We start from the raw sequence: 27,394 nt of genomic DNA on the forward strand, positions 1-27,394 counted from the left end.
CCAGTGGAGGCTTTTGGCTCCTCCTCTACACCCCCACCCCCTCTGGTTGATTCTCGACCACTCTCTCACCAGCTTACACATCTAGACATCCTCTCTTGAAGAAATGCTTCTTTGGAGTCAATATCTTCATCACTCCTTTCAAAGATCCTGCTGATTTTACATGTTCGTCAACATTCCAGGTCGTGTGGCTGCACTGTCCACTCAGGCTGCAGTAGATCCATCTTCCCACATACTTCTTCTGGTCTCTTGGATACAAGAACTTTGTTCCCTCTGGTGCATGAATGCTGGCCTTTATATAGTCTCTGAACTCTTCATAGGTCAGCTCCTTGGGTTCAAATCCAGCTTCAACATCAGTCATAATCTTCATTCCTACTGCTTTCTTTGCTGTCTTCTTACACGGTGTGATTATTATCTTGATCACACAGAATCCAAACATTATCATCAGCAGTAATGCTCCAAAGAACTTGAATATATTCCCCATCCACTGTGGTACCCATGAGAAGATTGATGCGAACCAGCTGTCATCTGTAATATCTTCTACTTCATCTTCCATCATAGTATGCAAGGTTGTCAACAACGTTATTGCCTCTGTCAGGGTTCTATTCTCTTCGTCGTGAGCAGGTATGAATGTACAACATGATTCTCCGATTTTGGCACAAACACCTCCATCCATACTTGTAATCATGTCCAAGACGTATCTATTTTGGAGTGTCATCAGTCTTGTGACTCTCGGCTCTTCTTTGATAGCCTTGAAACCTTTTATGGTAGTGTTAATTGTCTGCAGAAGCTCCCATCTTGTTATCTGTAACCATTTGGCATTCGTCATCAACTGGATTCTTGGCATGAAGATTGTCGTGAATATTGCTGAAGTTTGGCTGAACAATCGATGTTCATATGGAATAGCATGAAAAGCGTCTATTGATTTAGCTGATAAATAATTCTCCCTCTTTGTTCGATCAAGAAATTCAAGTGATCTTCTCTTCCTCAGGTGAGCATCATCCTTGGAAACTCCCCAATGTTCAAGTCACTTTTCAGAATCGCCATTGCTGGAACGTGAATAATCACCATGGAACACAGTCCTCCCTAATCCCTGGGTAGGATCCACAAGTACAGTAGTGGTCCATTATCACTACTGTCCCATCCTTCATTCCTGGTACATCAAAGATTCGTCCACATTGTTGGTTTTCTCCAACTGTTCTTGTGCCATTGTTTCTAAAGCATAACTCTGCTCTTGCCAGAGGCACTATCTGTACTGGGCCTTCTCTATCTTCAACCCATGTAGGCAGCTTGGCAAGCTTCGGCCAGAGAGGTTTGCATCTCTTCTCCACACGCTCAATAACTGGTTTAGGATGTCCAGTTACTGCCACTGCTCTGCATACGACTATGCCTTCTTCCCAGCCATCTGATGAAAGTGCTGTTCCCGAAATTTGCATTTATCCTCTCTCCTTACATCTTCGCGTTTCTTCAGCAGACCTTCCTTGGCAATTGAGCTTCCTGTTAATCTCCCATCTGATTCCTGCTCCTTTCATTCCAGGATGTTTGTATCTTATCACATGATCTCTGGTGTGTGGTCTTGCTCTTGTTTTCAAATCTTGAACGTAGTCGTCTTCTTCTGGTGCTGACCATTCTGTCACCCATACCATGGATGCTGTTCGACCCTGGAATTGACCTCTCAAATGGAAGAGTGCAAGGTGAGTCAGGTGCTGTCTGGACATATATTTCTATAGATATTAATATCTTAGAATTCCCTAATGCATAGGGTAGGAGAGTGCAAACATAGCAACTCTCCTCAGAGGTTCTTTTTTCTTTTTTCCCCACTCCTTTCATGTGCTGATACCACATGTTTGCCCCGCCCCCTCAACAACTCCATGTCCATGTTTTATCAACAAGCAGGGCGTCACAATATCCAACCATTTGACCCTACTGGTGGTAGAGCTGTGTCAATGGGTAGATGGGCAAGGGATCCATCTGCAGGCTGTTCGTCTTCTGGGCTCTGGGAACAGTGAGGCAGACGCTCTAAGCCAGCTAGCTTCTGTGAATCGCAAGTGGGCGCTCAATCTGAAAGTGACTCGAGCATTGTTCTCAGTTTGGGATGTGACCCTGCTAGACTTACCACTCAGCAAGAAAGGTAAATGTCCTCCTTATACATCAAAGAGGGGTGTGGGGGGGTGGAGAAGGCGGGACAGATTCATTGTGGGGTACTCTGCAGGTTCCATGCGAGCGGATGGAGGCTATTGTGTTTTCTCCCATCCCTTTAATTCATTGGACGCTTCTAAACTTCATAGATATAGCGGATGCTCCCTGACCTTCATAGCCCCTTAGTGGCTGGTCAGATTTGTGGTTTGTGGTTTCTGTTCTAATGAACCTATCCATGTCTCCCCCCAGATCGTCCCCCAATCTTGCCAGACCTTTTGTCTCAGATGGGTGTCCAAGTTCTGCGACATTCCCCTTAATCAATGACTGTAACATGGTTACAGAGCTCTATGGTTACAGAGAGCTCTATTCATGCTCTCTTCGGTTGTCTGCTGAATATATGCACATAAAGGAACTCTATAGAAGTGAAAGTGGACCCATGTTCTGTGACTGATGCCAAGAAGGGCACAAGAACAGCAAGAGCTTGTTTTAGCTGACCTTCATTCCTTTATAACCAGCTTACCTCCATCTGGCTTACACATAGAATCCTGGCCTTAGGCGCCTAACAATGCTTCTCCTTAGCTAACGAGTTGGTTAAACGCCACTTCGATGGTTTGTTATATTATTCTTTAGAGGAGCCCCTTCCATCCTCAATGGCACCTATATGTAGTACCAATGACCATCTGCCATAACCCCGAGCCCATGACCACCACTGATATTCAACTGATTTTCTGGAAAGCAATCTTCTTCGTCACAACCACTTTAGAGAGGCAAATCAGAGAGATCTAGGCTCTTTCAGATTGGGAATCCTGTAATGTGTTCCATAGGGACAAAGTAGTCCTTCGTCCCTAGGTATCCTTTTCCCCAAAGGTGGTCTTAGAGTTCCCCCTAAATGAGGAAATCTCTTTGTATTTTCCCAAATCCTTGTTTGGACACAAACAGGGTCCTCCATTGTCTGGATGTAAGAAGGGACCTTTAACTTTATCTGTAGAGGGCTAAAGAGATTTCGGTGGTGCAACAAAGGCTCCCAAGCATCCCAGGCTACCATCTCTAGATGTGTTTCCTGCATCGCGGAAATCAACTCTAGTCTAGGCTTTCCCTATCCTATTGGGTGCCTCGCCCATCTAGTGAGAGCTAAAGTGGCTTTGGTTGCTTTTCAGTGACATGTGCCCAGGGCTACAATTGCCAAGGCAACAACCTGGGCTACGCTTGCCGCCATCTGTTGGCACCACTGTCTGGACGGGAGCTCCAGAATGCTCACTTACGGACAGGTGGTCCTGGTCCTCAAACCTGTTTAATGAAGCTCGTAATAGGTCAACACGCCCATCATGTCTCAAGTGCTTGGGAAGCTTCCAAAAGTAAGGAGGAAAGGGGACGGGACATAAGAATAAGAAAAAGCGACTTTAGTCACTACTGTGCCTTTAGTCCAGTGTCCTTTCTTCCATAAGCCCGCCCACCTTCCCCGGAAGATGTGAACTAAATTCATCAGCCACAGAAGTTGGAATGGGATTTTGAAGGACATGTTGGAGGTAGTACAGAAGCCACAGATTTTTCTCCAGTGACAATACATGTTGCCAACTTTACCTTAGAAAGCTACTGTAATCATGACATGAAAAGTTTTTTGTCTTGGCTGAAAGAAAATGATTATAGTACTTGGAATTGGTGTGAGGCTACACTTTCACTTTGAATTGAACACAATATTGGTTGCCTAAAGAGACGCAACAATGTTTTACGGGCCAAACTAACAGCATCTGATTCGTTGTGAATGTTGTATGCAGGGACGGCCTTAGAAGCCACAGTGCCCCAGGCTGCAAATCAAAAATGTGTCGTCCCTCCCACCGCGTACCCCTAGTCATGGTTCAGCGGGTGGGGGGAGCGCCAAATATTTCAATAGCCATGGCAGGCACTCCCGAGAGCAGAGCACATTTAATTTTAATAGGGCGCCTTCTCCCACCACACCAGCTCAGGGGAGAACTTGAAAGACTCCCCCGAGCTGGCGTGGCGGGCTCTAATATTGTAAGAAAAGGATGGGTGTCCCCTTCATCGTGGACCTGGGGAACATTTATGATCAAGAACCAGAGAAAGTGGTCACACGAGAATAACATATTTTTTAAACGAAATCAATAGATCCGAATGTATGGAAGGAGGGGATGAGCTTGGTCAGTGAAGTTTATATAAGCCTATTTTAATAATATTGTAAATACAATGAAACATAAAATGTATACAAAAACATGAAAATTCTTTAAAACTTCTGAATTGAAATCCTGCCTAAAACAGCAATGTATAATCTATAAATGAACAAATGTAATATGTAATATTGGACATCGCCCTATGAAAATAGGTGCTAAAGTGCATCAATAGTAACAAGCCTCAGATTCATATAACATCCAAAATTCATTGGGGCTAGTAACTGTATTAGGAAACATTGAAATATATCACGTATACAATTTTATTGAAGGAAATACAAAAATATCACCAATAAAACAGAGCAAATGCTTACAAAAAAACCAGTACTAATTATCCAGCACTGACTACCAACTACAAGTATCTTGAAAATAATGAAAATGGGTGAGATAACTCGGGTAATGGTGCGCTTGGTCCCCAATAGTTAGTGGGTGATCAGATGCAGCAAGAACAACAAAAAAGGGAGACTCCCCTGTACCCCCTAAAAGTTAAACAGAAAGCAAATTTTGTTGTTGAGTTGCGCATGTGTCCAAAATTTAAGTACGGTAAAATAAAGATTATGAATGTATCAGATCCAAGATTTCCATAACAATAGTTGCTGAATATATAGTTTAAAGGAGTCCAATAAATCCTACAGCCAACATGTATTTCGACCAGACGGGTTTTTTCAAGGCTGTAATATGTCAACATTCAAGAAAAATATGCAGAAAAATAAAGTTGAAATTTGATTGCAATATGTTCATACACCAGAAAAGTACAATGTTATTATAGACATTATTACAAAAACAATACATTTTTAGATATTACATACCAAGTCGGTTGTTCATAGATGTAGCAGAAGAGAGGTAAAGGGGAAAATGGGTACATTGAACAGTCATCAGTACATACGTAAATTATATCCAATTTTCCAAAGAATCTCCTATATGAAAGCACATGCATAGGCAAGCCTAGTTGTTGCACTCTATAGCCTTTACACCAAAATGGTGATTGTAGAACAAATGTGTACCATAGAACCCGTTCATAAACCCTGGTGATCCCAGCTGATATTTAATAAGGTGAGGATTTATTAGTCAAAAAATTATATAAAAGAATAATTAAGCGAAGAAATACTCATAGTGCCAGTAGCACAGATTTTGGTTACAGACCCTCCAAAGGTGAGCTAAAAAAGAGAAGGAACTCGAATATAGGTAGAAACCATGTAAGTGTTAAACCCCAAAAAAGTGGTCTCAAAAGGAGGGATGTGGCTCACCAGCAAATAATTATATTCCTGAATTGGGTTCCCAAGCGGGATGTTTGACATTCGGTATCTGAAGATTTCGATCTACAATCTCAAATGGCATGGATGCCGTTGGCCCATAAAATATGCTGAAACCGAGAAGAATTTAAACATATAATATGTATGATTTATAAATGAGGAAAATGTGGAGGATTAATTATTGTTAAGGCACCAAAGTACAGTAATTGGAGATCGTTTTACCTAGCTTTCACTAATGTACAATCGCCATTGGAACACTTGCGAATATTAGCGTGATTAGCCCATATATAAGGTACAAATACCTGTTGAATATAATGATTCAAATAAGTAGGATAAACACTGAAGTCTAGTCAATTGCTATTGATCAATTTAGATATGCAGTCTCACCTGATTATAAACGGGTATGTAAACTGGTTGGATCCCGCGTTGAGTTCCGGATTTAGACGCGGCACCATTTTGCAAATATTTAAATCATGTAAACAAAGCGTGTGACGTCACACAGAGCGTTCGACGTCACGCGCAGCGCATGCGCTGTAACATCCAGGACGATGCTTGGACAGATGTTTGAATCATGCTACATAGCCTATGCATGATTAAGGACACTGATGCTTAGGAAAATGCAATTACGCATGATATATGAATTTAAACCTTCACGAAAAAATCATATAGTACCCCTTCTGATGCCAAAAAGTATGATTGACGAATACAGAATGAATTAAGATATAAGGAAGGGGCAATATGTTAAATTAGTATCAAAGGGTCTAGTAACTATTGATTATTGAACTATTAACAAAAAAGCAATAACCCATAAAAGTTTTTTTTTGTATATGAATAATAATGTCACAGGTACAATTAATATGTTCCAAGGTAATTACCACATCACCCATGTGTTTATATGTTGTACGAACTTGAGTTCAACCCTCAAAATATGTATTTGTTGTTGACCAGCAAATCGCGCTCACTCCAAAAGCTACATCGAAATAGACAATGTCAATCAAGTCCTCAAAGGTAATCCTTAAATAAATATATAGATGTAGTTTATTGAATCCTCCAATCAGCCGACACGTGTTTCGACAGATGTGTCGTTATCAAGGCTATTGTATTTGTCCTCTCAAGTTTTGTTGATTCGGCAAAAAGGCGAAATTCTTTGAATCAGTTGCATCAATGCAGATTACTGTAGTGTTCCTGGTCAAGGGCTAAATCCCTGAAGTGTTCGGTGCGCGGCCAGCAAAACATATTATATCTACTGCGTATCAGTAGGCGTCTGCAGCCCTTTTGACCATAGCGACTCAGCATAACTTCCCATTTTAACTCAGACGTGCGGAGCGCACATATTGGGCTCTAGCCTACAACCGTTACAACCCTCAAAATAGTTCTTATTCCTCAAAGAAATACATGCATCTCGTGATCAGAGTTTAATCCGGATTGAATACATCGTAAATTACAAATATATTTTGCTTCAATTTGTCTAAGTTTTTATTCATATACAACAAAACTCCTTTTTTATGGGTTATTGTATATTTGTTAAGTCATGTGAGGCCACAATTCATGTTTCCGGTTTCTCGAGTCATAGGAATACATACAGGCCTCTCTAGTCCCGCTTAGATGTTTATGGCCTTCGTGTTTTGAGCCACGTGAGACATGGTTCTATGACGCGCTCGTTTGTAGTCACGTGAGCGCTAATTCTTGATCGCGCTCACGTGACATTAATTTTGAAATTCATTTATACTGGAGCTGTGTAAAGCGCACGCTGGCTCAAACTTTTCCTGCGTCTGCTAGTTCGGTGCCAACAGGATTCTGACTTGAGGTAGGCAAGGGCGTGTTCTCGGGCCGCTTTATCGGAGGCCCTTTCGTTTCACGCCTTAGTAATAATGTGTATATGTAGCAAAGTGATAATGTGTTTATGCAGCAAAGTGCTTGTCAGCTGACCCATATTCACTTTGAGGATCCCGCGGACAGGTTACTTTAGGGAGCAACCGTTAATCCAGATAAGTGTATTGCTTGGAAATTCTATTTTAGTGATAATGGCTATGTGTAGGGAAGCTTTTGTTAGCCAACACCCATTAACTTTGAGGATGCTTTGGATGGGTTACCATACACACTACGGAGTGACCTTAGATACAGGCATTGCTCTTTAATGGGTTATATAGAGAGATGGTCAAAGGTATAGCAACCTTAAGGGCCATGTCAGTTTTGTGTTCTTAATTGGGCTTTTTTAAGATTAATGGTATTGACGGGACTATTTCACCTGTCCCTCCCCTTTTCCTTCCCTCTATTAGGTTCTGAACCTGGATGAGTAACATTGGCCTTCCGACATCATGGAAGATGAATTCTCCATGTCTACATCGATTTACATGGATATTAAAATGCATCTTCACTTACACAATTTGGGGGTAGGCTTAACTCGACATGGGTCACTAGTGCAGTTCAGTTGTTCATTGATTACTTTGGCTATGTTAGTGGAACTAGAGATTGGATTTAATCCCAGTTCTGTTTTTGTGTCTCTGCAGATACATTCTTCAATTGTCTGTTGGTTGTAGTGGAGGACGTTGGCGGGATTGATTCTTCATTTCTCCACTGGATATAACAAGGTCAACTCATTTTGGATCTGTTATTTGTTTTTTGATTTAGATTGATTTGAACAATGTTTAGAACTCGTTGGTGGTATGGGGCTGCTAGCCTCGGTCAGTCTTTTTTCTTCTTTAAAAAAAAAGTTTGTTGTTTTTCTTCTTTTAGTCCCTGCACAATAGGTGGATTGCAATAAAGATTAAAGATGAAAACTACTTGATTGTGAAATGGAACTCATTTGAGTGTAGACATAGATATGTGTTTGTACATTAATTATTGAACATGGGCTCGCTGTTGTCTTGATGAATATGATTATCAGTTCCTCCCACCCCCACCATTTTTGCGTTAGGGTGGAACTAGATATTACTATTCGTCGAAACTACTCAATAACAATATATCTTGGGCATTATTATAAATAGATGCAAGATACTTGTAGTTGACAATCAGTACTGGATAATTAGTACTGCTTTATTTGTGAGCATTTGCTCTGTTTTATTGGTGATATTTTTGTATTTCCTTCAATGAAATTGTATATGTGATATATTTCAATGTTTCCTAATACAGTTACTAGCCCCAATGAATTTTGGATGTTAAATGAATCCGAGGCTTGTGACTATTTAGCACCTATTTTCATAGGGCGATGTGCAAAGTTACATTTGTTCATTTATGGATTATACATTGCTGTTTTAGGCAGGATTTAAATTCAGATGTTTTATAGAATGTTCATATTTTTGTTTACATTTTATGTGTAATTGTGTTTACGATATTATTAAAATATGCTTATATAAACTTCACTGACCGAGCCTATCCCCTCCTTACATACATTCGAGTCTATTGAATTTGTTTAAAAAATATGTTATTCTCGTGTGACCACTTTCTCTGGTTCGTGGCGGGCTCTGATGGCAGGGCGCCGCGCCCGGCCGGCCAGCCCTCCCTGCCTTAATGCCGGCTCCAGTTGTGTGAGAAAGTAGTATGATGCTTTTAGGTGTGCTTGTACGCAATGCTGCAAACGACAATAAACCTACACAATGAGATGCAGAGTTGCAGTCACGGTTGGTAATTAAAACACTCTAATAAATAAAATAAATATGCTTTGCATCAAATTGTCTGACTGTTGATCATAAATAAAACGAGTATTCCTGTCGTGGTTTCATTTTTATAAAATGTTAAATGGCCACAAGATGGCAGCCTTGGCTTTGCTATTGGTCCCATTTCATCAAATAAAATAATTCCATAAATAAAATCTTTTAAATATTTATTCATGTATACTCTTTAAAGTGATGCACTTGCAAGACTTTAATAATACCCTTATCGTAACACGCAATTATGCTTCCTTCTAAAAAAAAAAGTTATCTTAATCTTTCTCTTAGAAAATGATTTCTGTGTTGAAATATACTTGCAAGTCTGACTTTCATCTTGCAGACATAACATGCCTGATCCTATCATTATTGGCATAATCTCGTTTTTTCTCCATCTGTGACCTTTTGCGTTTTTATTGGAAATACGCAATGCACCAGCATTTACCTCGCGGACATGATGCTAAGCTCAACTGCTTCAAAAAAATACAAGTACCACGCTGGATAGAAATAAGTCCGTTCTGCAATTAATTTACTATTAAACATGTTACACAAACATACACTAGATGATCACGGGTTGACAAGCTAAAATTGTCTTTCTTTGACTCTGCTTTGCCATTTGCCCGTCTCGATCCACTCTGGCAGACTGAAAGAAAGGGTGTTTGTTGTGTTAGTGGCAGGAGAGGGAGAGTGAAAGATGGCTTTGTTTTGTTTGTTTATGTTGTTCGGAAGTATAGCGGTCTGACTGAATGTCTTCTGCAAGGGTAGACTAGCCTGAGCCTTTTTGTTTTTTTGTAAACATAATATAACGCCGGTTATTCTGTCTCAGAAAGCAAGATCTGCTAATAAGGCCGCAGTACATAAATGCTCCATGCTGAAAAACTATAGAGCAAACGTGGCCTTTGCTGGACCCTACCTACTGACATCCAAACAACTGCCCTGTAGTTTGGTAACATGTACATTCCTGCCACAGTCTGCTGAAAGTAAATTAATCTTTAGCAGCATTGGAGTGGCACTTTAAAAAGGGCACTAGCCGATATTATTTTTCCACTAAAAAGTATAAAAACTTTTTTTTAGTTGCCAAATCTACTATAAAGCTAGTAGCAGTATACAAATTAGAGAAAACATTCACATCTACTTAAAGGGGAAGCTGTCTCAGAATGTTATTGGCACAATGAACATGGCATGTATATTTCTAGCATATTTCGATCGATCCGAAAAATAATCCTATGCGTTTTACCTTTGGATTTTCTCACATTTACACATGCACAACTCACGTGTTGTAAGCCGCCATCTTATGCTAATAGACCACCCCTAAAGCCGATATAATTAGAAGCTTACGCCCCTTGTCACAACACCAGTGTAGGTCTGTCTGCCATCCACAAACCAACCCAGGCTGAGCTTCATTTGACGACTGACGACTGTGAACCTTCACGGTTGGCAGGGTCGTGCCCATCCAGCCTTTGAAGCCAAATACAATTGCTTAATCCTAGCACCCTGAATGCTACTAATTATGTGAAGGTAAGACTCGAACTAGGAATTGTTTTCGATCGAAATATGCTAATATATATAAGCCATGGCCATTGGGCCAATACCATTTCTGAGAGAACTTCCCCTTTAAGGAAGGCGCCTTCCAAATGATTTGTTCATTTTGAATGTAAACAAGCATTTTTCAATTGATAACTGTATATCCCTAAGGCTTGGTGGCAGGTTAATAAATAAAAGCCATTTCTGGTTTGATTTGGTGGTCTATGGGAATATGCAGTTATACTAGCCAAAATCTTTTTGTTGTAATTTTCTTGTTCACCTAGTTTCTGGTGACTCCTTCAACTGTCAGTTTTGTGCTTTACTGACTGGGGCTGCAAAACAGACTATTGTGGCCAGCCGTGGAAGCTTCCTTTGCATACTTCTGGAAAGGCTTGGCACCTTCCCATGAGAACCCGCGTTCCCATCCAAGGTGCCGAGTGGGAACCCCCTATGTCAGACAGCTCTGCCAGCACTACAGGGATATCACTCCAGGGAGATAATGTCTGGTGTCTATGATGTAGGGCAGACAGGAGAGAGTGATGTTTAGGGAGCCCAGATGAGATGCCACCTGTAATGAAGGGGTTCCACCATCTTAAATTTGCTGTGTCATACACCCTTCCTGTGTCACTCTCCACTTCCTGCAGACAAAGCACTCTGGGACTTTGTCACAAGTCAAATGACTTGTCACAGCAACCCAGATTGGCCCAGTACAGAAGGCTTGAAATGGACCATTCTGTTGTAGAGATACTGTATATGGCATTGAGCCCTCCTCTGTTAATTGAGTCCTCTTTGGACACCAGAAGGTTTCACCTGGAGCTTTATCGGGGAACAGTGTGATGAAAGTTCTCTGCCCTAGTGATGAAAGTGAGACTTCCAAGGAGAGGGTAAGCCCATCTCAACCCACTTCAGAGGATCATTTGAAGTGACTTGCTATTTGGACAAAACCTCCCTGCTGCCTGAACACTGGTAACCAGTCTTGCAAGGCCAGCACCTCTCAGCCGTGGGTGGAATTCATACCAGGGCCCGTCCTAGCCCTGAATGAGGCAGTGGGAGTTGAGGGAGCCTCAATTCATGCCCCCCTTGTGTCAGCTTATATTTGCGTTCTCTCACGACCATGCCTCATGAACAAAATGCTTGCTAGTCTCTTTGCATGTGCGAGACAAAAAGATGAGCAGCAACAAGAGAACAACACTACGGTGCTCAACGGTACCAGCAAGACACCAAGAAAGGTCTTGACCTGCAGAGGATAACTGCCCAGCCTCCTTCACTACCTGGTGACCAAGGAGGCACTGCATCAGATCGACATACTCAACAGCTCAAGTGCAGTCTGCCGCACCTGTAGAGAACAGACTGTTGCGCAGGCAGAGTCCCTAGACCACTAGGGAAGTTCCCCGGGGAACACAAAGCTCACTTACCATAGGAAAGCTGGGACCAAGTCCCCCTAAAACGAACTGGGACATTCATATTCCTGGGCTGCCATCACAGATTCTCTGTAGACCTGTGCAGAGAAAGTAGGCAGGGGCTTAATTTTTTCCAGACATCATTACGACTGCATTCCCTCCTGAAGAGTATAGCCTGCCCTTGCCCCATGTTACCATAAGAGCTGAAGAAGGTGTACCATTCTTGATATGCCTGTTGTCCTTGTTGAGTTCAGGGTTGGTCTAGTTTTAGTGTGGGACTGAGAGTTTTTAGAAACCAGCATTCCTACCTGAACTCCTGCAGAGCAGAAGTCCTTTCGTCACCCCCTGTACTGTGTGTCGATTTGTTCCTATGTGGTTTAGGTGGAGGGCAAAAAGTCCTTGAGTCCATATGGGAGCCTCATCTGTCCATGGTGCTAGAATGGGTTTTCTGTGGTTGGCAGTATGTAATTTGTTGTAAAGGTGTAGAGTTCTGTTTGAAATCTGTGAAGGTGGGGTTAGAAAATTGACATGCATGTGTGGCATAGATGATGTGGGTATGTGCCAGAATTATGATGGTTTTAGTAGGGGGGAATGTTTGGGTTCATATTACACTGGGATACAAGGGTTCACAAAGTGTCAAATCATGATTCCTTGTTAGTTATTGTGATACGCTAGGTGTAGGGTAGGAAAAGAACAGTTAATACCAGGTTTTTGCTATGAGGTCCTTACTGTGAATGTTTCTTACCCCTCTAAGTGTAAATATATAATACTTGGTGATATTGATATCATCCTAGCAGCCAATGTAACCATAAATTCCAATTGTACACAGCCTGTACTCCAGTGCACTCCATGGTGTGTATAACTTCATTGGAAGTCATTGGCAACGATTTACTTTTTGAATTGCAGTACCCTCCTACTGTAATTTGACAGTAGACCCAAAGGTGTGGGGAAAGAAGAGACGGGTCTATATATGGTAGCCTGCCTCTCGCCTTCGACAGCAAGCTGCTGAGCATGGCCAGAGCCAACTGAAGGTGTGTGGGGGACAATTTCAAAGTAGTCTGAGGGACCGGTGGGTGGCATACATTATAATGGAGAGAAGGTTAAAAGCTGCCAATTATCACAAAGTGCAGAGCAAGCCAGGGATCTGAAACCTGAATGCCCGCTGAATAGCTATAGCTTTGTAGGCAAGCGGCTGACGTGGAGGAACCAGTGTTAAAAGCAGCAATGTGATGACACTTCTGTTTTCCCCAATGGAATTGACATCGGGACGGATTCAAGCAAACGCAGCTCTTAAGAGTGCTGCATAGCACACATTGTAAGCACCAGAACGTAAGTAATATATAAAGGAATATATTGCGTCATTAGACTTCTGACTGGCAATATGGGTGCAGTTGGTGCCCCCACGAACCCCCTCCCGAGGCCGCTTTAATTTGAAATGGTTAAGAGGCTCCAATGCCGTGGCCCTGCTCAGTCTAGTTGCTTGCTCGCTCTTACAGATCAGCGCCACCCTATTAAATTTGATTCAAATGCCTGCTGCTGAGCACAGACTCTGCAGGAGAGAAAGCTGAGGGAGTGGGAAGGGTCTTCCGCGGGAGAAAATAACTTTTTGAGGCAGGTCTGAAAGGTTGGTAGGACACAGTCTACCCATTTCCTTGGTAAGGGGCACGGTGAGCGATTTTGGGTGAAGGGTTGCAGGACGCCAGTTATAATTGTATGTGTTTGGCAGGGTAACAGGATGGCAGCCATTAGAGGTGGCCAAGGCATATGTGATGAATCCAATGGAGTCCTCAGATTCCTCTGTGGTAACCTCCTCCCATGTGGCCAGGGGACGGCAGCCACTACCTGATCCTGACCCTGAGGGCGGCTGCCTGAGGGTGGTTCCCATGGGAGGAGACAGCCTCCGGGGAGATGTTATGGCTTCATTGGATGAGACCGGGTATCCCCCATTTGCCCATGAAGAAAATCCATTGTCAACTCAAATAAAGTAGGATCCTTAGCACTTCAGGTAGGTTCTAGCACAAGTTACTTTATTCAGCTTCAGTCAGTTAGATAAAGATGTTAGAGATAACTTCAGAGATAACCACTGGCTCCCATGCCCAGGCAGGAGCTCTCCAACTGACATAGTACGGAACCTTCAAGCATTCTCTCACTCACGACATAACATTCTTTCTGACACACCAACACTCTCTTACATCACCAAGCACAATACAACACATCTCCCTTCTTTCCAAGTCACACCACTCGCAACAAAGCACATCACAACACATCTCCTTTGCTCGCAAAACTTAAACATCCATCATGCACAGATCCACATGAGGAAAACATACGGGGAAACAGTCACAAAGTGGACCTTTTTAGTGAGAGGTGAATCTCAGAAATCTTTGGCGGAGGGCTTCCCCTCTAACTACTCTGGCTGTGTCAAACACACACATCAGCCACTTTAACTGGTCGGAAGGAGCCCTCCCCCTTTCTCCTCAACCTCATCACTCCCATCATATACTCAAATAAAACCTCTTCCATGTCCATATGTACCTGTGACCATGCCTCAAACCGGAGGGGAAGTCCTATACTAAACCATACAGGCATTATATTCTATGAGAGCAGTGTCGCCCAAAACCAGTGACCACCACTCAGCCTGGAGGAGCAGTCCCATACCATACATACCTCACTCAGCCACACCTCAATGGTAGAACACTGCCCACTTTTTAAAATACTCGCACACAATTATATTTTAACATTCTCCTAGCTGAACATAGCTCTAACCTAAAATTCCTCAAAGCAGGTTAATTCTAGCACACTCACTCACATATACAAATCTACTCTGACCACATGCCATTAAAATACCCAGAACATAAAATACCCAGAAAGTAACATCATGTACGCCTTAACTTAACTCCTAAGGGTCACTTGCTCAGACCTCTAACCTGCAAATCATAATAAGCTTATATTAGTACAACAGCACTACGCTTCCTGCATTGTTACTGCAGTCATTGTAGTAAGGACCATGCAGAGTGATGACCATGCGTCACAAAATATGAAGAACACTTTTTTAAATATGTTTTTTATAACATGCACCCATGTCTGAACGAGTCAGGACGGGGCTCTTTTATTGCTGTTTTTAACCAATGCTATTTCAGTCTGCCGCTCCTCGGCCCAGCATTGTAAACAGTACCTTACCTTGCCAGAACATCGCATTCTTGTGAGCCGCCAACAGAGTTCACTTATCTTTCGATCCACTTGTTACCAGCGCAGCATGTCGTGGCCACACTCTTATCCATTTTGCACGTCGGGCTTACCCATAAGCGCTGCACCTCCATTCACGGAGAGAGTGGGTGCGCTCTCTTCCTCAGACCCTCAAGGTTCCTTGTCGCCTTTCTGCCAGTGAAGGACATTGCAGACATATACACATGTACTCCTCTTTTAGAATCCCATTGGGTGCTGCATCCAGACATCACTGCCACCCAATGGATACACGCTGTTGCCCAGCCCTTTCATCTTCCTGTATCTTGCGTCAAAACATATCATGGTGTTCCGACGTCGTAGGGTCCTTTACTCTGACACTAAGATTTTTGCAGATTCACTCATACCGAATGTTGCCTGCATAGCATTCCGCACGATTCCCATCTCTCCCAGCATCCACCATGACGTTACCAGTCGTACGACCACAGGTGAGCACTGCAGAGCTGCTGCAGCCCAACCGTTACATGGGACCCAATGTTCTCCACCTGGATATAGCACCAACAGCTCTTGTGGCAGTCAGTTCTTCCGAGCTACTCCGCTATCCCACACCTCGTTTGCCATACATGTGCCACCATCCTCATGATGAGCAGCGTTTATGACACTACGCATGGCAGGCTAAAACTTTCCTTGACTGCCCGCTGGCTATACTTCCTTCGCCGTGTCCTTACCCCTTACTTCATAACCTGGGTACTACATTGTGTTTCAGTGCCCTTCTTCCAGAGACCTCCATCACCTGTGGGCACCGCCACTTAACTGCTCGTACATCTTCTTCTCTGGGGCATGCCTCTCCACTACAGGCACTGACATGTAATGGGCCTCTGCTATCCCTTCTCATTGGGCCACAGCTCTCCTCTTCTTCTTGGCCCTATTTCTTTTATTGGGAAACAGCTGTACCTTTTCTTGGCCCTGGGTCGTATGATAGGGCAGCACTCCTTGTTTCCCTGACCCTGGTAAGTTCCTCTTGGCACTGGATCTTACACAGGAATGCAGCTTCCCTCTTTACAGTTCTCTTTTCCCTGTGCCAGCTTCCCCTTTCTTAGCCCCGGGTGATGGGACTTAATTGTGGGGACAGTGGTTCCTCTTCTTATCTGCACCCCCCGCAGCAGACTGTTCACCATAAGCATCTTCTCCTTCCATGTAGGTCCATCTCCAGGCCTCACACGGAGACCAGCCCTGTTGCCAGTGAAATAAAGTAGGATCCTCAGCACTTCAGGTAGGTTCTAGCACAAGTTATTTTATTCAGCTTCAGTCAGTTACATAAAGATATTACAGAGATGACTTCAGAGGTAACCACTGGCTCCCATCACCCAGGCAGGAGCTTTCCAACTGACATAGTATGGAACCTTCACACCAAGCATTCCCTCACCCACAATATAATATTCTCTCTGACACACCAACACTCTCTCTTACATCACCAAGCACCTGCATTCATGCCAAGTACAATACAACCCAAACCAATACCCTAATGGCCTATTGCCATACATCTACACACACCCCCCACCCTTTTGGGGAAAATAGAGAAACCTATTCCTGAAATCCTATAGGCCAAACTTACATCCCTAGTCTAAAATGTGAACACTGCAAAGCTACATTTTTCCAGTTCTAATTGTCCACTTTAGAGAGCAGGCTCATTCGGAACTGCCCTTGGGCAGTAGCAGTGTGTGGTATAAATCAACATAGCATAACCTGTATCAATGGTCTACTTTTCCCACAATCGCCCAAGTACTGTGATGAGGAAGAAGGAAAGAACAATGCAGAGCAAAGGGAGCCTCCAGCTCAATGAGCGTTCTAGTTGTTTTAGTAATACAACTTTGAGCGGGACATTTTAAGCTTGAAAGCAAACTCTTGACGGCTGCTGCTGCTCTGTTAGAGAAGATGTCGTACCTCTGCAATGCTTGTGCAGCTTGTAAGCATGAACAGGTGTGGCAGAGCCGAATGGCTCGCCAGAGAGGAAGCAGAGGAACGCTGCGAGGAAGGGACATGCTGCAGACACAGCAGGAGCCAGTGGAAGGCTGCTGGGCCTTCAACAACCGATGACAGCAGCGATTTACCTACTGGGACCTGGATGGAAGCAGGCGTGCGGAAGCAAAGCCAAGAGAGACCAGGGCAACGCCAGAGCAGTCCAGACTGGGAAGTGGGCGGCAGGCCATTGTTGCGTAAGCACGAATGGGACAGAGGACGCCAAGCAAGGCCGGTGAGTCAGCCCAGGCATAGTGGGAACCTCGGGGCATTATGGGTTCCGCGCCAGATACAAACCACAACAAGTAAAGCCAGAGAAACCGCAACAATAAAGAAACTGATTAACAGCCAAGAAGGCATATTGCAAATGAGGACCTCAGCCATTTATGATTGTATGATATACAAATATGGGGAGAACCCCGATCGAATGATGGAGATGTGAAATACCAAGAGAGGTATGTGCAACTGTGGAAGTAAGAGAGCAAACGTGTGAACATAAGAAGCCCTGGCAGGAGAGTATACCAGGCAATCACAAGGGCAAGAGGTCCTGGCAGGGGAGTATGCCCATCAGTCGCAAAGCTACAAGAATTAGCAAGAAAAGAGATAAATCGAACTGTGTGTTAAACAAAAAGTAACTTTTGAAAGAAACCCCAAGACTAAGCAGCCTTGTAAATAACAGTATTGTTGTGGGCCAAGAAAAGGAACTTTTGAAAGAAGTGGAAACCACAAGGCTAAGTAGCCTTGTAAAAGTAGTGTTGTGGGCCAAGAAAGACACAAAGAACTGTTAAACTAAGAACCATTTGTATTAAAGAAGGATCCAGGGGAAGGGAACAACCCTCTGGAACCAAGGTTCTTTTACTTTAGAGAACGTTTGCGTTGAAGTATTTCCTTTATGGACTCTTTTGAAATCACCAAAGGTTCAAGACATTCCCCTTTTCACCTTATAGTTTGAGTTATAGTGTGACGGTTTGAATGGAACGTTTGTACACCAGGGCAGTTTTGATTTTGACATCCTGACACAGCCAGATCCTTGGTGTTTGGATTTAGGAAGGGAAACTCCTTTGAGCAGAATCAGAGAGACCTTTCCCCAACCCCTTTGTTTTCAGTAAAAGTCTTTAACCAAAACCATGGCAAACCTGTGTTCGGCTTTCTTTCCTGACAGATCACACATCGCACACAACATAAACATCAGTGTTGAGTAACTTTTTAACAAATACGATATAGTCAAAATGTAAAAAAAAAAATCAGCACAACACTTAATAACACAAAACCTATAAAAACAGATATATTCCACATTGCGGGTCCAACAACATCCTAGACAGCTCAAACTTTTCTCTCATTGTCTCGCTGATGCTACTCGAAACCCTTGCTAGCTACCATCTACAATGCTTCTATCCTGCCAATTCTTTATTTGGGAAAGGGTATGTAGCTGGCGTCTGAAACCATTTTCTATCAAATGTAGGTATCTGTCATTAATTTATTTCTGTATAATCCAGTGGCATTAGTGTGAAAACATTCAAACTGTGGTTTAATTCCCATGCGCTGATGTGTGAATTAACGTGTGTGTGTGTTATAATGTTGATTGCATAGCGCCGTACACAGTACATGCATGCCACCCGTGTTAAAAGGAACATAAACAAATAGTCATTTGTTATAGCCCGAAACGTATACATTATAAACACTAAACGTGGAGCAACTTGTACGGCAAACAAGATGGTAGAAATGTCAGACGCTTACACCACATCCCCTTCTCAATCATTACTATAGCTGGGGGAGCCTGGTGGGCTCGGGCCTGACCCCCACCCCCCAACAGGTCAGTGCAAGCCTAGAGCAGGGGCCGGCCACGAGCCCCACTGGGTGCCTACCCAGTTCATAATAAACAAAATAAGATGCATTCCTGGTGTAGCGACAGCACATACAGGATTGGGCCTGTCTGTCTTCCGGTCCCGGCTGCCTGATTGCCAGTCCGTCCCCAGTCACACATTGATCAGCTGGGGCTGGACTGGAACATTTCCTTGTGGAGCTATGTTGTCAACAGCGAATTCAAACGGGTAAGTGAACCCCTTTGTTGCCCACTAGCTCCTTTTCTTGCCCATCCCAGTACACTTGATCCCCTTTTGTTCTCCCAACCTCTTCAGCTGCCTCCAGACCCGTTTAGCCCCTTTTGTTGCCCTTTAACCCTCTTAGCTGCCCCAGACCCGGTTTGCCCATTTCCTTGACCCCCCCCCCCCTATCCCGTTAAGCCCTTTTTGTTGCCAGTCAATACTAGCACACAGGAAGAATATGACGAATATAATCATTGCTGTAAGGACAAATTAGTCACGATATGTGGAACAATATACTTGACAATGCAAACTGGCGACAATCGCAATGCAGCATGAGGGTAAGTTGAAGCGATTCACACTATAATATTAAGTACACAAACAATGTAACAATTATGGACACACAACGGTGAGTGTAAAATTAAGATACTCCTATGCGTCATAGGCCAATATGCATGTAAGGCATACCACCACACGCATAACATGCCACGCTGCATAACATGGGCAAGTGATGATAGGTACCACTACAGTGAGTATCAACTGCAGGTGTGCAATGACCGGAGAAACCTGAAAAATGACTGACCCAAAATAATGAAATTAGCTCTTTTATCAAGGGGTACATTTAATTTCACACTCCTCCATTTCTCATGAAGTCCCCAAAAACGCTGGGCTGCAACTGCACTGCATCAGCCACCAACCTACGAAACAGCTGTATCATGACTAACACTTACCAGGATGATTCAGCATCGGTTATGTTGCATAACAAAAAAATAAACACAGAACAGTGCATCATGAGAGATTGGAACCTCGTAGATTTTACTGATTCACCCATTGCCAGAGACTTTGGCGATGGATGGTGAGCAAAAAAGAAACAATGAAACACAAACCGCCCCGAAAATGTCACCACCACAAGAGTAAATAAAACATTAAAATATTTGTTTGTGGTTAACATTCCAAAAATGTTAGCAACTTACTGCTTTTACAAGACCCATGGTGGAACATTTCAAACCAGTTAATATGGACTAGAACTACAACAAGGGCTTTACAACAATGTTAGTAAAGGCAACCACTAGATTTATGGGGAGAATAGTGAAAAAGAAAAAAATGTGTGGAATGCATACCTCTTAATTAACCAGTTTTTGGCGGGTGTCAGGCTCTGGAATCAGTTCATAATCCAGGCAAGCCCAAGCCTTTCCATAGTCTTTAATGAGCTTTCACAGAATAAAACGAAATGTCACCTGCCATAGAGTTTATAATGTAACTAAGCTAAACCACTTTGTGCAGTATACACTTTACATCTTGATAACTTTCCTTTGCAGAGTCATTTAGAGCAAAGGATTGCTACACCAACATGGATCACACTTGCTGCATTGGTTTACAGCGCTGCCCTACTCTGGCTGTAATTTCTTCTTGAGTGCCCATGCAGATTATCACTAAACTAACGGGATAAAAATATTCAAGCCATCTAACCGCACAAGAATGCTAGACTTGTACAGTCTAACCGACTATTGCCCTGGCACCATAATCGATCCTAATTTGAATTACCCTGACCTCGAACTATCAGTGACGTCAAACCCAGCTCGCTGTTTCTACTTAGAAATTCTTGACATGATAGATCCCCAGGATTGTGAGGTATTCTCCCCACCTAAAATGAGACTGAGCATTCTTTCCGCTCTCCCTTGCCCCAGTATTAGCTCCACACTCTCTAGTATTGAACCCTTGTGATCTGGTTCCCCTCTGTGTGCTCCCCCATCCCCGCCATGACTAGCTCGAAGCTAGGCGTGCACTCAGTACTATATGAATAATAGTAATAATTATAATAAAGATACTCATGAAATTGAAAGACCAGGGTGCTTATTACTATTTTGTTCACTTTTTTATTTTTTATTTATATATACAGTGCTCTTTTGAGCACAAAGGACAGTAGGAATTCTTTATTTATTGAATATTTATAAGGTGTGTATACGACTTCCTATACAACTTGCTTTCGGGCATTTTGTATATTTAGCACATCATTGCTTGGTGTTGACTCTGATTATCTCCTTTCAAGTGGGAACTACACTTTTCAACTTGTAGAAGTTATTCTCAGAATCAAAAACATGTTTGTTATTGATGGATGGTAGAATGGCAGTAATTGCGTTACCGCCACTTCCCTGCACAGGCAAATTACAAGTTTGAAAGTAATGTGGGGTAGGTGGAGTGCCTCCAGCAGTTGGCTGGAGCCACCTCCACTTGCAGGAATTTCCGTGGGTGGAATTGCCACCTGCCTAGTTTCCTCCAAATCACCCATGTTGCCCTATGGACTCAAGAATGGGGATCAACAGCAATGCATACATTAGTTTAAAAACATTTATTAGCAGAGTTTGCTAATCAAAATGTTTTTGATTTAGCAAACGACGCCTTTGATTAGCAATTTTGTACTAATATTGTTAAAGTCACCAGAAGTTTTTTATACCCAAAACATGAAATGAGCAGCAATACAGCAGATTTGCGTACCACTGAAATAAGACATTAGTGGGAGGAGTCAGGCCTTGCAAATTCTTAAAACTTCAGCTAGACCAGTTTACCTATGCAACCTAAGAGAAATGCATTCGACCCATAGCAATGGAGGACAACACATTTAAAATGTGATTTCTGTAAAATATTTCATGTCACTCCAAACCCACTTAATGTTTGGCACACTGCTGCCACCCAGAGGCCAGCCTATCACAGTGAAACTTTTATTTGGCATGTATTGCATACAAAGTAAATGTTAAATAAAAGTTTCAAACGTCTCTTGTAAATGCTACTTGTCCTTCATAAAATCTACACGACTGTGCGAGTTGGCGAAAAAACTTTGTGAGCCATAGATGAGTGTCAGTAAAATGTAAAAGATTAGCTGTATGAATGGCCACAAATAGGTATCATCATAAACCGGCTCTGAAAACAGTTTGACCAGCTGTCTCCTGGAGGTGGTTATATATAATACAATGGTAAAGCCAAGCAAGCTCTAAAGGGTATTGCAGTAGATCTGTGGATGTACAGACTGGATGGAACTATTGATCACTACTTTGCTTAAGCATTTCATTTGCTTTGTGTGTTCATTATGTAAGAGGAAAGAAAGACTAAGCAGAGTGGATTGCGTAGCAGGCAGGGAACTAGCCAAACTAGGTGGCATATTGTATTTTGCTGTCCAGTCAAATGGTCGAATATATTTGATCGAATGACAAATTGGTCGAATCAATTTGGTCGAAAAAAAAAGGTCGTTTTTTTTTTAAGTATTGTTTTTTTTTTTTTGCTCTAGTATAGGTAAAAAAAAGGTAAAAAAAGGTGTTTTAACACCAAAAACAGGGGCTGGAGGGGGGAACCCCCCCCCAAAATAAATAAATAAATAATTCGACCACTTTTCGACCATATTGTAATTCGATCAAATGCATTCGACCAAATGTCTGGTAACCTTGTATTTTGTGGTCATCTCACTTTCAGGGTACCTGGTATAAAGCACAGGGTGATGATATAGAATCTCAAGGAGTATGGGTTCAGTCATGGGTAGAGTACATAACAGGTTTGCCATCAAATGCATTACATCAGGTTATCATGTACATTTTCATAGGTTTACTACTTAACATGATGGATCTTCCCCAACACAATCAAATATAGTTGACACTATGAAATTCAGATATACTAACCTAAACTTTACCCTAAAGCATGGAAATGATGCAGTATTTTACTTTCTCAATACTGTAATTATGCATTATGCAACAGCTTACATTTTAGGAATGGAATTGCACGACTGTCTTTTTTTAAAGATAAAGTTTACACATACTGGTTTTTGCCAGACCGGATATAGAAAGCTTAATAAAAGTATCATCCCTATTACGTCGGGTTTGCAATTATTCGAAAAAGAAATTCTTGCCCAGCACTCCTACACATGCCTTTGGCACTTAAAAGTGGAGGAGATTATTATGTTATTGTGTTATGATTATCTGTTATTTCGTTTTGTTTGTAGTTGCATCCATAAGCCTCCGGGTTCCGAGGTGCGAAGTATACATTTTTAAAATATTACTGCTGCACTTTCCCTCTGTTAGCACTTGAAGTGAACAGTGAAGAGGTTTTAAATAGCTAACTTTGCTACACAAGTGTTCATTTGCTTAACACACTTAAAGAATTGAATAGCAAATTGCTATGCAGCACTGCTTATATTATGCGTTGTAACAGTTCAGTTGTAATTTGGTCAATTTATCTTGATTGAGAGGCAGAAATTCCTTATTAACTGTAACCGAGGGAGTGGGTAATTTATCATTTCTATTTTCTGAGGGCAGAGCTGACCTGTCCTGCAAAACGTTTGTAAGATATTTTGATTGTAATATCTAGAGTTTGTCATTACCAACCATGTCCCACATTGCACTCTTCACCATTCATCTACACTGCGCACATAGAGTGGCCAACCCACAGCCTCACTGTACATTTGCTAATTAAGTAAAGAGTCGAGCAGCAAAGTGGAGGTTCGCACTGCCAAGGGGTTGTGATGAAGGAAATGCATTGGAGGGACACAGAGGGGCTGGTGGCAGCTTCATGCTGATGTGACAGTGGCTCTAGGTATCCTCAATTTTTGGGATACCCAGGCCTTGCCATAGAAATCCATGGATTTCTACACAAAGACAAGATGGCCACTGGTGTCCTCTTGGTTTCGTTTGCCTTACCCCCTTGTTTCTCAGAGTCCTTAGACACCCTGGCTCTGTCCCCTTCCACCAAATGGTTGTTGGGTGGAAGGAACATATATAGCTCTAGGGCTGACTCCTGCTAGACTTGCTGTAGCCTTCCCAGGGTGTGCTTGTTGTGGGTACACCCTTGGGGTGGAGCCTACTTGAATGGAGTGAGTAGTCGTTATGCATTCTGTGTTGTGAGTTTCTGGTTTTGGTTGTGTGGCACAATGCCCAAGCCAGCCCAGACTAACTGCAATTAATGCTGGTTTCTGGTGAATTGCCTAAATGCCAGTGAGCCTGATTTGCTGCAGCCTGCATGAATGCCCTTGTGTGTGATTGCCTGGCCTGGTGTGAATGGGGATTGTTTTGTATAACAGGGGCCCTCACACTCACCTCATTGTCAGAGGCTGCAACAAGAAACCTGAGGTCATCTTAGTTTCAGGAAGAAGTCTGCGGCTGCATCTTTTCATCAGATCTGAAAACTGATTGTCGATTGAAGGACTGAACCAGAGGACCTGATAGGCGACCCCTTCCCTTAGCCATGAGGGAACATTGTGCAACTGCTGCTGTTCATCCAAAGTGTTGTGGAAGCCAGTCCTGTGTGCCTGTTGTCCGGAGAAGGGATCTTCGTGTGTCCAGAAGAGAGTGCCTGGACATCTTGAAGCAACAAGTAGATCTGTATCGCGCAGGGTCCGGATGAGTGTTCATGACCGCTGGAAGCCATGCTACTGAGTATTGCCCGGAAGAGGGGGTACCCTGGCATAGTGCTGCCTGACACCCAGAGCTGCAAAAGCTTCAAATAGTTGAAGAATCCTTCAAGGGGCATCCCTGCCATGACATCTGTTCACGCCAGAGAAGGTCCAGGGTCACAGCCTGCAATGGAGTGTCAGCTGGTGCGTTTCCAAACACCAAAATTACAAAGATGATGTCCCGCCCGGTGAGGGCTCGCAGTCCAGTCCAGTGGTCGTATCCAGGTCACCATAAACCATCCTGAGGTCTGTGTTGCAGCTGCAGCACCAAAGAGCAGAAAGGCAGTAAACCGCAAAGTCCCAAAACCCGACACCGACTTCTCCCACTCCACCCGTTTCCACCGAACGTCATCCACACCAGGCGTCTTCTCTTCAGGCAGGCCTTGTCGAGCTCCACAGCAAGTTTCATCTTCGTGGGACATCGACAGCTGGATTAATGACCCACCAGCGAAGACCAAAAGTGCTGCCTTTCAGACACTGCTTGGTTCCCTTCTTCTCGACATCTCAGCCACACCTTCTTTCAAGTGGGGTCCATGCTCGAGGGGTCTTGTTGAGTAAAGCCAAGAAACTCAACCACTTTGCATGCCTAGGCACCCAGTGTACTGTGAGGAGGAAGAGCAGCTTCCATCCTCTGGATTCATCCAGAGATCCCGGATTCTTATTTATCCGGTTCTCCTGTGGCTTCCCAGGTACTCTGGGGTAGTGGGATCTGTAGAAAGAAAAGTAGACCATTATTGAACATATTCGGTAATGAACAAGATAAAAAGTACACCTTAACATTTCCTTGCAGTTTGTCCAGGTTGGGGGGATCCTCACAGAGTATTTATCTACTGTAACGAAAGCATCCTGCCAATGTTCCCTTATCTAACCTGCCTTCCTACAGTAATCTAGGAAGTTACCCATTGCTTAGTAATTCCCATGCTTTTTAATAACTGTCAGCAGTTGGTGCATTTTACCTGAACCTAAGTATTTTGTGGTACCATATATTATAGTAATTATTAGGATACTGTTACCAGAGTACAAAGTGTTGTGTATATATTCATCAGAACCTGACATATGTAAACCTTAATGGCAGTAATAAAAGGGATGTGTGATCACCTAACCTAGAGTGTGGACATTCCATTGTGGGGAGCTTGGGGTATTTACTGTCCCAAAGAATCCTACTGCATCACCCGCCTTGAGTCTCAGCCTGGCTGCATGCCCAACGATATCAATTGAGAGCCTTGGCTGGCCTACTCTGTGCCTCTAACCAAACCATATAGTGGGTAGAAGTACAGATGCCCCCCAGCCCCCAGTCTTTACAAGGGTCACCATCACCAGCACTGTCCAGTCTCCATGAATCCAAGATAGTACCCTTTGTAAAGGCTGTATGCTCCATTGCCAAAATCGGTACCTTTGCACAGGGACTGGCAGGTCTTTGACACATGTCCAAACCCTAAAAATAGAAAATGGTAAGGCTCAAACCCTGCGCCAGCACATGTAAGTGTTAGCGTGGGTTGTATGGCTGTTGCTGTAAGAATTGGTAATAACAATAGTTTGTTCTAAACATATATTTATTTATTAAGGGTTTGTCAGAAAAACCATGATACTAGTTGTATATGAAGGTTCTTATTTTTGATACCCTAAATTGGACAATCAATTGGACTATCTCATCTCCAAACCCTCTCTGTGGAATCCTTAACATTCGGCGAGCAAAGGAGTGGTCACCAGTTCCGAATGTGTCGTGTTAATAGGGGAAGTGTCGGAAGATGAATTTAGGTGACACCAGTAGCCCACATAAAGGTTCTGCCTAGGCATATGTTGATATATTTGTTTTCCTTCCGCCGGGTTGGCAGTCTGGTGTTGAACACTGGTTCCTGCCTAGGCAGACTCCGAGATTGAGGCTATCACTCCCTGCCCTGGCCACTTGACAATATCATCAGTTCTTGGTATGCGGCAGCAGTGCGTAGCTCCCAGCTGCTCTGCTGCCAGACCTCGCACACTGCACCTTCCCAGGTGGGGATAGCTCCCCAACTACGCAGACCCTGTCTGGCCCTTTTCACTGAGCCACGGAGGTCCTGCTCCCACAATGTGGTGTGCGGTGAAGGTTGGGCTCATCATATATCTTATGGACAAGTGCTGATATTGCACCATGATAGGAGTGCCATGGAAACCCCAGACCAAGCACTGTGGCTCACCCCTGGGACCTCAGCAGTGGCCTTAGGATGCTAGCAAATGCTGCCCTAGCTGGATCCACTAGCGCCAAGCCCCACATTGGATCTTGCAGTGCAAAACCATACTCCTGAATGGCGCTGCCGCAGGTACAAAGTACAGTGATGCTGATTTCCAACTCTGTCCTATGCAGCATGACAACATTTTGCTTCTCTTTCAGATGGGGTTACTGATGTCCTGCAACTGTCCAATGTTGGAAGTTCCTTCAAGACATGGTCACTGATTCTTTATTTTTTGAGGGGGATATACCATGCGGATTTCATCCGTGAACGTTTTGTTATGGGGAAATGGCTGCCTTGTGGTAGAGTTGACACCATCTCCTCCCTGCAGCTCCCTTTACCTTATTCAGTTCAGTTGACCTAAAG

General features: G+C 43.3%; 1 protein-coding gene across 3 annotated transcripts in view; it reads left to right on the forward strand.

The window, feature by feature from the left end:
* APOOL (apolipoprotein O like) overlaps positions 1–27,394 on the forward strand; it is a 464,407-nt gene that overhangs the window by 61,300 nt on the left and 375,713 nt on the right. The window contains exon 2 of one of the 3 annotated variants that reach the window (XM_069612926.1): positions 8,083–8,163. The exons of the other annotated variants lie outside the window; for them this stretch is intronic. The gene's annotated coding sequence lies outside the window, so the exon portion shown is untranslated. The remainder of the gene's footprint in view (positions 1–8,082; positions 8,164–27,394) is intronic. 3 annotated transcript variants of the gene reach the window in all.

Source organism: Ambystoma mexicanum, chromosome 5p (genome assembly GCF_040938575.1).
Source record: "Ambystoma mexicanum isolate Mex_15411 chromosome 5p, UKY_AmexF1_1, whole genome shotgun sequence".
Taxonomy (NCBI): Eukaryota; Metazoa; Chordata; class Amphibia; order Caudata; family Ambystomatidae; genus Ambystoma; species Ambystoma mexicanum.